Below are 14,308 nucleotides of genomic sequence, written 5' to 3' on the forward strand. Positions count from 1 at the left end.
ATCACAAGGACATACATGTCCAGCAGGGCTTGGCCTTATCTATACAAGCAAAGCAGAGTAGAGCATAAAACACTTGTATCCAAGTGTCCATAACAGTATTATTTATAATAATCAAAAAAAGGCGGGGTGCCCTGGGTAGCTCGGTGGGTTAAGTGTCTGACTTCAGGTCAGGTCATGATTTCACAGTCTGTGAGTTCGAGCCCCGCATTGGGCTCTGTGCTGACAACTCAGAGCCTGGAACCTGCTTCGGATTCCGTGCCTCCCTCTGTCTCTACCCCTCCCCTGCTTGCTCTCTCTCTCTCTCTCTCTCTCAAAGATAAATAAACATTAAAAAAATAAAAATTAAAAAAAGGGAAACAACCCAAAAGTGCATCAACTATAAATTGATAAACAAATTCTGTGCATCTATAAAATGGCATATTATTCAGCTACAAATAGGAATGAATTGCTGATACATACCACACAACATGGGTTTCAAAGACGTCATCTAAGTAAAAGAAGCCAGTCACAAAAGATCACATAGTATATGATTCTATTTATGTGAAATGTCCCAAATAGGCAAATATAAAGACAAAGCATGTTCATGGTTGTCTAGAGCTGGTGTGGGAAAGAGAGATGGGGGGCGAGGGGGAGGGGAGAGCATGGGGATGTGTCTCTGTAGTAGGGGGAGGGGATGAAAATATTTTAGGTTAGATTGTAGTAATATTGGCACAATCCTGTGAATATACTATAGTACCTTAAATTGTATATTCTAAATGGTTAATTATTTATCTTTTATTTATTTGATAGGAGGGAGGGCACAGAGACAGAGAGAGAGAGAGAGAGAGAGAGAGAGAGAGAATCCCAAGCAGGCTCCATTCTCAGCTAGGAGCCCGACTCAGGGCTCTATCCCATGACACTAGGATCATGACCCGAGCCGAAATTAAGAGTCTGGCACTCAACTGACTGAGCCAACAAGGTGCCCCTAAATGACTGAATTGTATGGTATGTGAATTATATCTCAATAAAGCTGTTTTTCAGAAAGCAGAAACGAGGTTTGAAGAATTATCTGGACTTAGATTTATCTGGAAGCACAATTATTTACTTACTTTTGCACACAAATTAAGTTCACTAGAAAATTGCTTGTCAGTGCTACTTTTTTTCTGATAATGTAATTCCTATATTTCAAACTATTTTTAAGGCCTTTTTAAATCTCTTCTTTGAGAAGAATCTTAGAAAGTTACAAAGCACAACATCATTTTAAGAAGTTCCATCAGGGGCACCTGGGTGGCTCAGGTCAAGTGTCTGACTTCGGCTCAGGTCATGATCTCAGGTTCATGGGTTCAAGCCCCACATTGGGCTCTGTGCTGACAGCTCAGAGCCTGGAGCCTGCTTCGGATTCTGCGTCTCCCTCTCTCTCTCCCTCTCCCCTGGTTCACACTCTCTCTCTCCCTCTCAAAAATAAATAAACATTAGGGGTGCCTGGGTGGCTCAGTTGATTGGGCGTCCGACTTTGCCTCAGGTCATGATCTCATGGTTTGTGGGTTCGAGCCCCATGTCAGGCTCTGTGCTGACAGCTCAGAGCCCGGAGCCTGCTTCGGATTCTGTGTCTCCCTCTCTCTCTGCCCCTCCCCTTCTCATGCTTTGTCTCTCTCTGTCTCTCAAAAATAAATAAATGTTAAAAAATTAAAAATTAAAAAATAAATAAGCATTAAAAAAAAGAAATAAGAAGTTCCATCAAAGGTGGAAAATCAAAACTGATACAGTCATCACAACTGGCATTATTGTTTTTATCTTAATCTTTTATTCTGCATTCCTTTGTTGTTGCCATTTTTCTGTTCTAATACTACAATAATTCGATTTGCCCAAAAAAGCTTTGTTTTCATGTTTGTCAGCATTAACCTGAAGCTAATCATTTTCCTTGGGCGTTGTCAAAAAATGACTTATTTTCAGGTTGATAATACCAAAAACAACACTGTTAGGCTCTGTCACCCAGCAAAATACTCTGGCGTGAGAACAGAAAACTCGATTGGTTAACTGAGTTTGCACACTTTAATTGTGAAATAAATCCCGTAATGGGCCATGGGGAAATTTAATTTGGCAATCCTGAGAAACTCCCTCCTGCCCCAGTCCCTCCCTCCTGCTCTCTGAAAGGTTCACCAAACAGCAATTATAACGTAGACATTCAGCTTTAATTTGTAGAGTATTTCATATGTTGTCCTTGGTATTCTCCTTAAAATCATCCTAGCTTTACTAGAACCTAGAAGGTGCTGTTTTAAGTTACAATTTTCATATGCGGATATTTTCTGCCATTTCTTTTTGGCAGAGGAACAAACTGGAAAACCTTATAAACAAGAAATAGCTCAAGTAACAAAAATTATATGTCACCCTTGGCTCCACTGAGAGCTCCAAATCTGAAAAATGGTAATTTTTAACCACAGGAAGATCTTACTAACTCCTAGCATATATCTGTACCTGATCTTTAACCACCATTTAAACTCCATCTCTGACCTACAAAGCAGGCAAGCTCTCCAGAAGTGATTTACAAAATGGGGAAACTCTATGCTCAACTTGTTCCACAAGTCCTTGACCGTAAAAGTGATACCATAGTAGAAAAACATGAAGCATCATGGATCTTGACTGAAAATTCGCACCTCCTGTCAGCTGAGCTCATCTCAAGATGTCCTAGGTGACAGGAAATTTGGAGTAAAGACCTTTGCATAGACTTCCCTCTCTTGGATCAGCCAAACTGAGTTCTGTGAGCATTTGAAACTCTGGTCAGCAGCACAAAGGCAGGGCCAAGCAGAAAACTCCAGAGAGATCTATGCCTTCTCTTGGGAAGACAATTTTCAGGTGACTTTTCAAATACAAGAATCTGAAAGTATCCACTATCTCTCCAACAAACTTTAGATTTAGAAATTTAAATATAGCGTGTACTTTCTTTTCAGCATTTTGTAACGCTTAAGAGTTTTACACACTAATCATAAGCATGCCAGATAATTTGTAAAGAGTAACATTCAAAGAGGATGGGATACTTAAAATTGCATAAGAAAATTCTTCAACAGTCAAAAATATTTTATTATTGGACCAACTGGTTTTGCTGTTGTGAAAAGAAATAGTGTAATAATGTTTATTCGTGCGAATAAAACCCACTCAACCTTCTTGCAAATGCTTAGGAAAAGAAGTTCATCTCCCCTTATATTTATCATTTGTCTCAATATCCTGGCCATCTACATTCATATCATATGGATTCTTTATGAAGGATTCATCTTACTTATGAAATGTACATGATATCTGCAAATAAGTCCATCACAAAATTGTTACCTGCTAAACCTTTCTAGTTTATTTAGTCCGCCCAAACAAAACTATGCTGCTTTCCTGAGGTTTTGCTGTTGTTTGTGTTTGTTTTTTACTTCAATAGCTGCTTTGGAAGCAAACAGAACAATCCGGTTTTACTTTAGATATTTTGAGGTTTGCTTGAAGACCTGCTAGGTCCTTTCACAAAAGCTACCTGTTGACCGACCAATCTTGGCCTCTGGTTAATTGTCTCACAGAGGCCTGTGCACGGAGCAGAGGACAGAGGCGCGGAAGCAACGTGTAAAATAGCAATCATCGAGTCTATTAAAGTGGTTCCAAATCGTCCAGCTCAGCACTCAGGATTCACAATAATTCCCGGCGTTAGCGCTTGCTAAGCGACAAGTTGATGGGGCAGAAGCTGGGAGGAAAATGACCCTGGAAGCGGAGTGTTGGTTTTACACCCGCTGGGTATCTGTTACAAGTGAATTTCCTCTGGCGCCAGCAGGTATTTTGAGCAGGCATCCAGAGGGGTCCCAGAGGGGAAGGATGGAAATGGGGGAGATGGAACTCTACGTTTGGGGATCAAAGCTTTAAAGGTCCCAGAGGAAATCGGTAGGATCCGATGGATTGCCCCAAAGTCTTCAAGAGGGACGCGGAAGGTATTTCGAATTTCTGCCCCTTACAGCTGCAGGGCGAGGGGGTGGGGAGGTAGGGAGTAAACAAAATCCCAGAGGGGAGATGTTCCCACCAAGGCAAGGAGGTAAAATTCCAGACAAACCCACAAAAAAGATGAGAGGCTTTTCCCTCGCTTTTTGCCCTAGGGACCCCCGACGACGACTCCAGCGGGCGGACCATGCCAGCGTTCTGGGGCTGGGCTTCGACCGCTCGCAGTGGCCGGAGTCGCAGGCTGAGGTTGCGGGATCGGGCCTGGGCGAGGCCGTGCGCCCAGAGGCCGGGCACAGCCCTCCCCGGAGGTCTGGGAGGCTCAGCCATTAAAGCCCGGCTGCCCGCTGACGCGCTCAGTAAAAGTGACTGCGATTTATTTGCATTAGTCACTATAAAGGTCTAGGGAGACAGCTATTTATCCGATGCGGGACCTTGACAAATTGACTGGGCAGTGCAACAGAGGACAGTCCCCCTGACCCCGGGCCGTGCTGGGGCGGAAAGCAGGATCCTCCCACCTGCTCCCGACCCGAAGGGTGCGCGCGGCCGCGGAGAGGCGCGTCTCCACCTGCAGACGCGCTGCGGGGCCCCTTGGCAGCTCAGGTGCCCTCTCCGGGCTCCCAGGTTCCGGCTGCCGCCTCCAGGCCAGTCGAGGGGCGGGGGATGGGGGTGGGGGTGGGGGGTAGATTTCCACTCACTCTCCAGCCGCACCTTCCCCCCAGGTTCGGAGAAGGTCACCAAATCTGAGATCTGGTGAGGTTGCCCTGCAGGTGACCCAGTCCCGAGCCCACACTGGAGGGTCCATCCTGGTAAAAATCTTTTGGTCTGGCAGCGTCCGGGTCATATATCAGTGAGGTCGTTTAGAAGTCTTTAGGGTTTTTTTCTTTCTTTCTTTCTTTCTTTCTTTCTTTCTTTCTTTCTTTCTTTTCTTTCAGAGCACTGACAAATGATTTGAACCTGAAATTCAATTCCGCTTAATATGGAATAGGACCATGTAATTGTAGTTCTTAATTGAAGATAACTTCGATCCTGGCGTCACCAATTCCACCCACAACTCTTGCTTTTACAGCTACACCTAACGATAAAAGAACAAGCCACGGTCCAATTCCGTCTTCCTACATTTCAGAACTTAATGTATTTACTTCTGTCGTTAATACGTGAAGTTCTACATTAAAGTCCTTGAAAAAACAAAGACGTCTGTGCTAAATATCGGCCAACAAAGATAGATAAATTTCTAACGTGAAATTCAATTAAAAGGAAGCGTTTCTCAACAGCATATGCTTTTAAGGTGATTTTTTTGTTTTTGCATCAGCTTTAAGGACAATGCTACATTATCAGGTAGTGCAAAGATGAAGGCTAAACACCTAAAATAGGCAACTCTGAACGGAAACGGGGACTATTGGTTACAAGTAAACCTAATCACTTTGCTTTCAGGATCTGAAATAACACTTCTTGGACAATCTCTTAAAAAAAAAAAAATCTGCATCAAGCAGTGATGTTAATTTCCTTCATTGTATGCCTTTATGTTGGTTAAAGACCTAAGACTGGGAGAATAATTTGAATAAATTCTTTCTTATTCAGTAAAAGAAATCGGATCCCTTCAGTTAAAAAGATGAAAGTTCAGTGCATCCAGAAGATGAGGGTTTTAGCTCTTTTGATGGAGACTATTTGAACCCGAAAATTTTGCGTAGCTATCTATCTTGCGAAAAGTCAGGGCGAGATAAAGTGTAATCTGGCTCTGATTTCTGCTGGAAAGAAAACATTGAAATGACTGCTCATTTATCACTACTCTACCCTCCCCCTCTTCCACCTTGGTTTAACTGACAATGTAACACCGAGCTGTTTAGGTCTTCTCTAGACTGTTGGAAATGAAACCAATTCCTGTGAAAGAGAGTTCTAAGTTATCAGGTTTATTAGGTAAAGAAATCGTAAGGAGAAAGTACAGGAAGCAAATAGATAAAACTTTACCACCAGCAAGAATACCGGAGAACCGGCTAAAGTCTGTGATGACTCATCAGGTTTTTCTTCTTTCCCCAAGGCTTGGTTAATTTGCATATGTAGTTTCCCTGACTAATTGCAGCTACTTAGGAGTTCATCAGTTGAGATACTTTTTGTGACACTATTCCTAAACTGATTGCAAGAATACGTACTCTACTCTGGGAACTATGGAAATAAAAATGATCGGATCATTTTTTTCTAATCCAGATAGTTATTTTAGCCAAAGAAACTCAACAGTCATTTCTTTTAATGAATCCCTAAACTCACACAAAAAAAATCAGTAGCCATGTATAATAAAATCCAATCTCAATAGTAATCATTTATATAATATTAGAACAATAATGAGATACCTTTTCCAATGGTATAATTTGTTAATATTTCTTAACATAGTAATACCCAATTTTAACAAGAATCCGGTGAGAAATCTGCTTCTAAATACTGCTTGAGAATGCACAAATTAGAACTATCTAAGAATGTCCAAAATTATTATTTAAAAAACTTTAAAATGCATATGCCCTTTCACCTAGCAATTCTATTTCTGAGAATTTATTCACCAGAATAAATTAGGGATGGGCACAAAGATTTTGCTTAAGGAATATTCACAAAAACAAAAAACTGGAAACAAATATATATGACATGAAAAATGAGTTTGCCATTCAATTATGTCGCAGAAGAACATTTAATGATATCCAAAGGTATTTATAATGTGCAAGATGTCAAAAGGGATTATTATAAAATCTAATTCCATTTTCCTAAAAAATGTATTCATAGAAAATATTTAGGAAGATATAAATATGAAGGCAGTTTATCACAGGATAGTGGTATCTGACTTTTTGTTTAAAAGTTTTATATGATGGAAAGTATTTTATGTCTTCTATCCATGTTGATATGTAAGTTGTTGGTTTGCAAAATTCTTAATAGATTAACAACATGAGCCCTCGGTCCATCATATATTTCCAAATATTTTTTTCTATTTGAAATCTATCTTTGCATTTTGTTTATATTTAAAATATGTATATAAGCACATTTATCAAATCTTTCTTTTTATAGCTTTCAGGTTTTATGTTTGCTTGGAAAGACCCCTCCCCCCCCCCACACACACATACGAATACACACTAAAGTTAAATAGTTTTAAAAATTCTTCACTTTTCTTCTAGTAGTTTTATAGCTTTAATTTTTTCACTTTTAAGTCTTTAGACAATTTTAGAATGTATTTGGGTTCAAACAGTGAAATAAGGATACAGCTCATTTGTATTAAGAAATATATTTTTCTATTGATCTGAATACCATTCTTTTCAGAATTTAAATTTTCAGTTATATTTGGATTTCTGGGCACTTTATATCATTCCAGCAATGTGTATGTTTACTTAGGTGTCAATGCACAATTATTTAAATTAACATAAATTTATGATATTTTAATGTAGGACATCGTTGCTCCTTTATTACTTTATTACTAATCCTTTTTGGCAATATAAGATCTAGCTTATCTAATTTTGAAAAATCTTCTGTGTATTTGTATTGATGTTACCTTAAATTGTTAATTAAATAGGGAAAGTTGATGTCTTCAAAATACCAAGTATTCACACTGAAAACAATGTATGTTTTTACAGTGGATTTTTTTCCCACTTCTTAAAAATGTTTCTCGGAGAGTTTTATACTGCTCAGGAGGAATTATATTCTCCTGGTTAGGAGTATAGGCTCTCAAGTTTTCAGATCTTGAGTAACACAAACACTCTGTGCCTCCATTTTCTCACATGTAAAACACAAATAGTAATAGCACTTGCCTCAGAGAGTTGAAATAAGAATTAAATGAGAAGCTCCCTTCAGAGCGCTGAAAACAGCATCTGGCAATCATAAATGCTCAACAGATAATTCCTATCAATAAGTATTAAGCAAAGCTTTTTAAATTTTTTCCTAAGTACTTATTTTTTTCATTTTTTTAAATCTTTGTTTATTTTTGAGAGAGAGAGAAAGAGAATGAGTGGGGGAGGGGCAGAGAGAGAGGGAGACAGAATCTGAAGCAGACTCCAGGCTCTGAGTTGTCAGCACAGAGCCTGATGGGGGGCTTGAACCCATGAACTATGAGATCTTGACCTGAGCTGAGGTCTGAGGTCTAACTGACTGAGCCACCCAGGCACCCCTATTTTTTTCCTAAGTATTTAATCCTTTGTTGTTGTTATTGTACAAGGAACGTTTCATCCTTTTTATTTTCGAGTTGGTTGTTACACGTGTATTAAGAAGATTGTTATTTTAGATTGTTATTGTTATCAATTTACAAACTTCTATCTTTATTAGTTCCTTTATTTTTGCTATAGCTTTTCAAGTGGTTCTCTTCAAATATCCAGGTATATAATTTTATCATCTGAAAACAATTATAAATGGTCCTTCTCCTATGCAGTTTAACTAACTCATTTCTTTCTGTTGTTTAATTGTCTTGGCTAAGACTTCTAGAACCATAATAAATAATAGTAGAAATAATAGAAGTGTTTTTGCCCTGACTTCAATGAGAATGTGTCCAGTGTTTCACCATATGTTTTTGTCACATTATAGATATTTCTATTTAATTATATAATAATAAGTTTTTTTTATTTTTTTTTTTAATTTTTTTTTAACGTTTATTTATTTTTGAGACAGAGAGAGACAGAGCATGAACGGGGGAGAGTCAGAGAGAGGGAGACACAGAATCTGAAACAGGCTCCAGGCTCTGAGCAGTCAGCACAGAGCCCGACGCGGGGCTTGAACTCACAGACCGTGAGATCATGACCTGAGCCAAAGTCGGACGCTTAACTGACCGAGCCACCCAGGTGCCGAATAATAAGGTTTTTTTAAATGAGTGGTTGTTAAATTTTTTCGAATACCTTTAGCATGTACAGATACGCCTATGTGGTTTTTTCTGTGATCTACTAACAAAATGAATATATTATAAAATATGAATGAATATATAATAGATTTCCTAATATTAAACATCATTGTGTTCATACATAGAAAAGTGTATGAGTACACTTATATATATCATATTTGTCTGTTCATATCCTGCTTAGTTCTTTTTATTCATATTTTGGCTGGGTGTGAGCAAAGATTTGCATAAAAATGGACTTAAGTTTTCGGATATAGTGAATGGTTGTTGCACGTTCAAGTACACCATAATTTTTAAAATTTGATATCAATATTAAATTTGATTCATAAAAATCATTTTGAAACTTTCTTTTCTCTCTAGCCTCTGAAACTGTTCAGGTAACAATGGAGCTATGTGTTCCTTAGAGATTATAGAATTCCATGATAAAAAAAAAAACCATCTAGCCTTGTTCCCTTTGTGGTAGGGAGTGTGTTGGCAAGTCTTGACAATTTTTCAAGTTCTTCTAAGAACTTTTAGATTTTTGTTTCTTCTGGTTTGAGTTTTACTCTATTTTCTACAAAGTCATCAGTGTTTTTTCTACAGGTGAGCACAGTGATCTGTTTAAATTATTTTGATTCTCTGGTTATTTGTGGCCATTTTCCCTTTCTCACTTAAAACCTACCTCAACATGGAGGAAAAATACTTACATTTATATTGTTTCACTCTCATTTATGGGTCTAGTGGCAGTTTGGGGGGGGGGGGGAAGAACCAAATGCAAAAGAACCTAATGCAAACAGCCATGAGTTGCTGAATTCTTTTTATGTGCCGTGCTCTGCAAAGCAGATTTCACATGTATTATCCCTTTTAATCCTCACAACAGACTCTTCCTTCGACTTTCCAGATGGAGAAATTGAAGCCCAGAGGAATCAAGTAAGTTTTCCAGTAACAAGGAGCAGAGAGGCATGTCTCCAACATTGGCAGTCTGACTCCAAAGCTCATCCCGTTAAGCCTTCTACCACAGCACCTTCCCAGCTATACCACATTAGCCCTGCCAAGGGAACTTACAACACACCATTACTAATATCGCGGTGCAGAAAATTCTCTAGAAAGACCATTTTTGCCTCCATCGGAGGTCACAGTAAGTTCTCGTAATAGCAAGCCACGAGAAAAGGCATGAAAGATGCTACTGCTTCTGTGCGTACTTGAAACACCACATCAGTCTATGTACCAGTCTCGGATCTACCTCCCACCAAACACTAGTATCGGCCTTTATTATAAAAGCAATGAGGGGCACCTGGGTGGCCCAGTTGGTTGAACGTCCAACGTCCGCGCTCAGATCATGATCTCGCTGCTGAAACCGCAGAGCCTGCTTTGGATCCTCTGCCCCTCCCCCTCTTGCACTCTCAAAAATAAATAAACTTGTTTACAAGTAAATAAAAACAGAAGCAATGACTGGCTCCTGGGTGACTCAGTCACCGAGCCTCCAACTCTCGATTTTGGCTCAGGTCGTGATCCCGGGGTCCTGGAATAGAGTCCTGCATGCGCTGAGCATGGAGTTCTCTCTCTCTCCCTCTCCCCCTGTCCCCAGTTCTCTTTCTAAAATAAATAAAAGGAAAAAATAAATTTAAAGCACCGAAAAGGCAAGGGTTTTAAACAAAGAAATGAATTGATTAGATATGTGTTTTCAAAGATCGCTCTGGCTGCGTCACGAAAATAGATACAGGTTCTTTTTGGGGTGCCTGGGTGGCGCAGTCAGTTAAGCGTCCGACTTCAGCCAGGTCACGATCTCGCGGTCCGTGAGTTCGAGCCCTGCGTCAGGCTCTGGGCTGATGGCTCGGAGCCTGGAGCCTGTTTCCGATTCTGTGTCTCCCTCTCTCTCTGCCCCTCCCCCGTTCATGCTCTGTCTCTCTCTGTCCCAAAAATAAATTAAAAAAAAAACAAAAACAAAAAACGTTGAAAAGAAAATAGATACAGGGAGGTAAGAAAGGGTGTGAGCAAACCACTTGGAACAAATCCAGTTATGGTTATCAAGGTGAGTGGTGGTGGTAGCTTGAACCCTGATGTTGACTGGAAGGTGGAAGAAGTGAATGGATCCCACTGATTTTTAGGAGATAAAACTGATAACACGTGATGCTGGATTCTTCCACATGGAAGGTAAGAGGGAAAGAGGTGTCAAGAATCAGCCCTGGGTTCCTGGCTTCTGCAGTTGTTGCCGGTTCCAAGGAGAATGACGCTGGCTTGCTCTGAGTCCTTGGCTCGGAAATAAAGGTGCCCCGAGAACAGGAGTCTCTCAATTTTGACACTCGTGAAAGTATGAACATAATAAGTAATACACAGATCTATGCGATCAGTATAGGTATATACACATGTTGCAAAAACACCAAATTCTGTCCCTAAAATAGTTTGAGCAACTATGAACAGGTGAGTCCTCAAGAATCCATCTCAGAGAAAACACCATTTCCTCCAACAAGGAAAGGCATTCAGAAGTGTCTGCACCGAGGAATATTTTTATTAGAAATGGGTCATTAGGCAGCAGTGTGAGGCACTAGAGAAATATCAGTCAGAAAAAGACGGCTTCCATCAGCTTCTCCCTGCTTCTTGGATGAACTTAGCCAGATAATCACTGTATTAGTTTTATATCTGTAAAAAGAAGCAATAATAGCTACCTAGAAACATTCCTAGAGGGATTAAATGTGATGACATAGGTCAAGGGCTCAACCTACCTGGTATAAAGATTTCCTTGGGAATCGGAGATTTTCCAAATGACCACATTTGCTTTCAATAAACAAGTAACCCCTGAAAGCAAACCAGCCAGTTCTTCACACCTTGGTGCAAATTATTTACTGTCTTTTAAATAAAAATAATATTTTTGGAGGCTAATGTTAATGAAATGAGTTTGTAATCATAATTTCTTCATATCCAATACAAAAAAGTTATAACAAAGGAGTATATAAACCTGTATATATATATATATATATATATATATATAGTATATGATTTCTATGAAATTACCAAATACATTGAAGAAATGTAAAATATAATTTTGTCACAGTGAAATTTGGCATTTAAAAAGGCACAGGACACAATTTTCAAATGTATTCATTCCTTTGCTTCTAACTTCTTTGAATGTTATATGGCAAAAAGGCAGTCTTATATCTGTAAAACAAAGCTTAGCAGTTTCCTCAAAAGTATAACAATGATACAGATGTAATTATATATATATATATATATGTAACTAATTATAGTTATAATACAAATCTTAAGAACGGCTGAAATATTTTAGTCATCTTGAGTTGGTGTTTTAAGTCATTGTTTGTTAAAATACATAAATTAATACCATGGGCTTTATAATTATTTTGTCATATAGAGATTTTCACGGTAAGTGAGTTTGTTCAAACAAGTAGGATTGAGACTGATCACTTACAATTCACTAAAAGTTCACATCTCACACACTATAATGATTAATTTCTTTAGAAACTTTACATTAGGTCAAGAACATATCTAAATAATCAGAGAAATAATATGTTTTACCTAGAAGGAATGGAAGAGAAAGAATCTTAACCTGGAGCATTCAAGAAACACAAAACAGATGTGGTACCTGGCTGGCTTAGTCTGTTAGGTGGCCAACTCTTGATTTCAGCTCAGGCAGGTCCATGATCTCGATGTGCGGTTCAAGGGTTCCAGCCCCACATTGGCCTCTGTGCTAACAGTGCAGAGTCTGCTTGGGATTGTCTCTCTCTCCCTCTCTCTCAGACTCTCCTCTCTCTGTCTCTCTCTCAAAAATAAATAAACATTAAAAAAAGAAACACAAAGTAGAGTATGTAAAGTAAGAGTTAATACTTATTGAGCACTTAGGTTGTGCTAGTGTGTGTGTGTGTGTGTGTGTGTGTGTGATATCACGTTCTCTTCATAACAGTCCTATGAAGCTAAAAGAGATGAATCGCCCAAGCTCATAGAGCCAGAGAGAAGCAGAAGTGGAACGACCTGTCCTTCTGGCTCCAAACTTGACTGTGCTTGTCTGCCCCTCACAGGTACCCATTTCTCTCCAGGATTCAGTTCACTGAAAGAAAAGAAGGGCCACGAGAAACTAAGGATCCTTTTTGCTTAAAACCCATTTTGCCGTCAAACAAACTCATTTTTTTATTTGAAGCACACATGTTTAAAAAAACTTTTTTTAATGTTTATTTATTTTCGAGAGACAGAGAGAGCTAGAGTGTGAGCACGGGAGGGGCAGAGAGAGAGGGAGACACAGAATCTGAAACAGGCTCCAGGCTCCGAGCTGTCAGCACAAAACCCGTCGTGGGGCTCGAACTCACAAACCACGAGATCATGACCTGAGCCGAAGCCGGATGCTCAACCGATTGAGCCACCCAGGCTCCCCTTGAAGCACACATTTAAATCTATAAAATAGTTTGTCAGAGAAATGTCTGAATTCAAAACACGTGTGAGGAGTGCCTAGCTGACTCAGTAGAGCACATGACTCTTGACCGTGTCATGAGTTCAAGCCCCACATTGGGCATAGAGCTTAGTAAAAAAAAAAATAATAATAAAATAGTGCTGGGGCATCTGGGTGGCTCAGTTGGTTAAGTGTCCAACTTCAGCTCAGGTCATGATCTCACAGTCTGTGAGTTCAAGTCCCGCATCAGGCTCTGTGGTGACAGCTCAGAGCCTGGAGACTGCTTTGGATTCTGTGTGTCCCTCTCTCTCTGCCCTTCCCCCACTCACATTCTGTCTCTCTCTCTCAAAAATAAATAAACATTAAAAAAAACTGCGCTCACTTCAGCAGCACATATATTAAAATTGGCACAGCACAGAGAAGATTAGCATGGCCCCAGTGCAAATGTGACACGCAAATTCGTGAAGCTTTTTATATTGAAAGAAATAAAATAAAATAAAATGTGTGCAAAACCTGTGTGACATGAAAGGAGGAAAAAAAAGGCCATCTAACCTTGGCACCCGCCGATTTGCAATTTGCAAGCGCAGTCCACTGTCCCAAACCCTGTGCTGTGGCTAACTAAGCATCTAGAATTCCAACCCGATGAGTCAGAGGGAGATGAAAATGCACAAGAGGCAGGTGAGTGATAAAGTCGACAGGCCATTGTCTGTTACTTGACACGTGGAAATCAACATTTGCCAAATGGAAAAAGGAACCTGCGGATGGACAGCAGGCATGGGTCGTTGTGCACATTTATAGCATTATTTTTTATATTTAAGGAGAGTCCTGCTTGGACAGGAACAATCCCTGTTGTTTGTACTTTGCATATTAGTCAGTTTCCTGAGTTTATTAATTACATTCTTTTATTAAGACAAACATTATTATACAACCAATGAAAGCCAATGATGTAACAAAAAAATTTTCAAGCATTTCAGTAATGATTTCAAATTAACTTAATCAAAATTCTCACATTGAATCGAAATCCCAAATAATACATTGGATATATTTAAATGCTTCAAACAGTTCACACAAATGATCACAATAATTATTACAATTCCTACTTAAATGGATTAAAAAGTACTCATACCTTGAATTTAAAT

At 39.3% G+C, this 14,308-nt stretch overlaps 1 non-coding gene across 1 annotated transcript; it reads left to right on the plus strand.

Moving 5' to 3' along the window:
• Positions 1-13,543: 13,543 nt before the first annotated feature.
• On the plus strand, positions 13,544-13,650 carry LOC125939185 (U6 spliceosomal RNA). Its single transcript, XR_007462947.1, has one exon. It is a non-coding gene; the product is annotated as a U6 spliceosomal RNA (small nuclear RNA).
• The last annotated feature ends 658 nt before the right edge of the window (positions 13,651-14,308 follow it).

Source organism: Panthera uncia (genome assembly GCF_023721935.1).
Source record: "Panthera uncia isolate 11264 chromosome B2 unlocalized genomic scaffold, Puncia_PCG_1.0 HiC_scaffold_24, whole genome shotgun sequence".
NCBI lineage: Eukaryota > Metazoa > Chordata > Mammalia > Carnivora > Felidae > Panthera > Panthera uncia.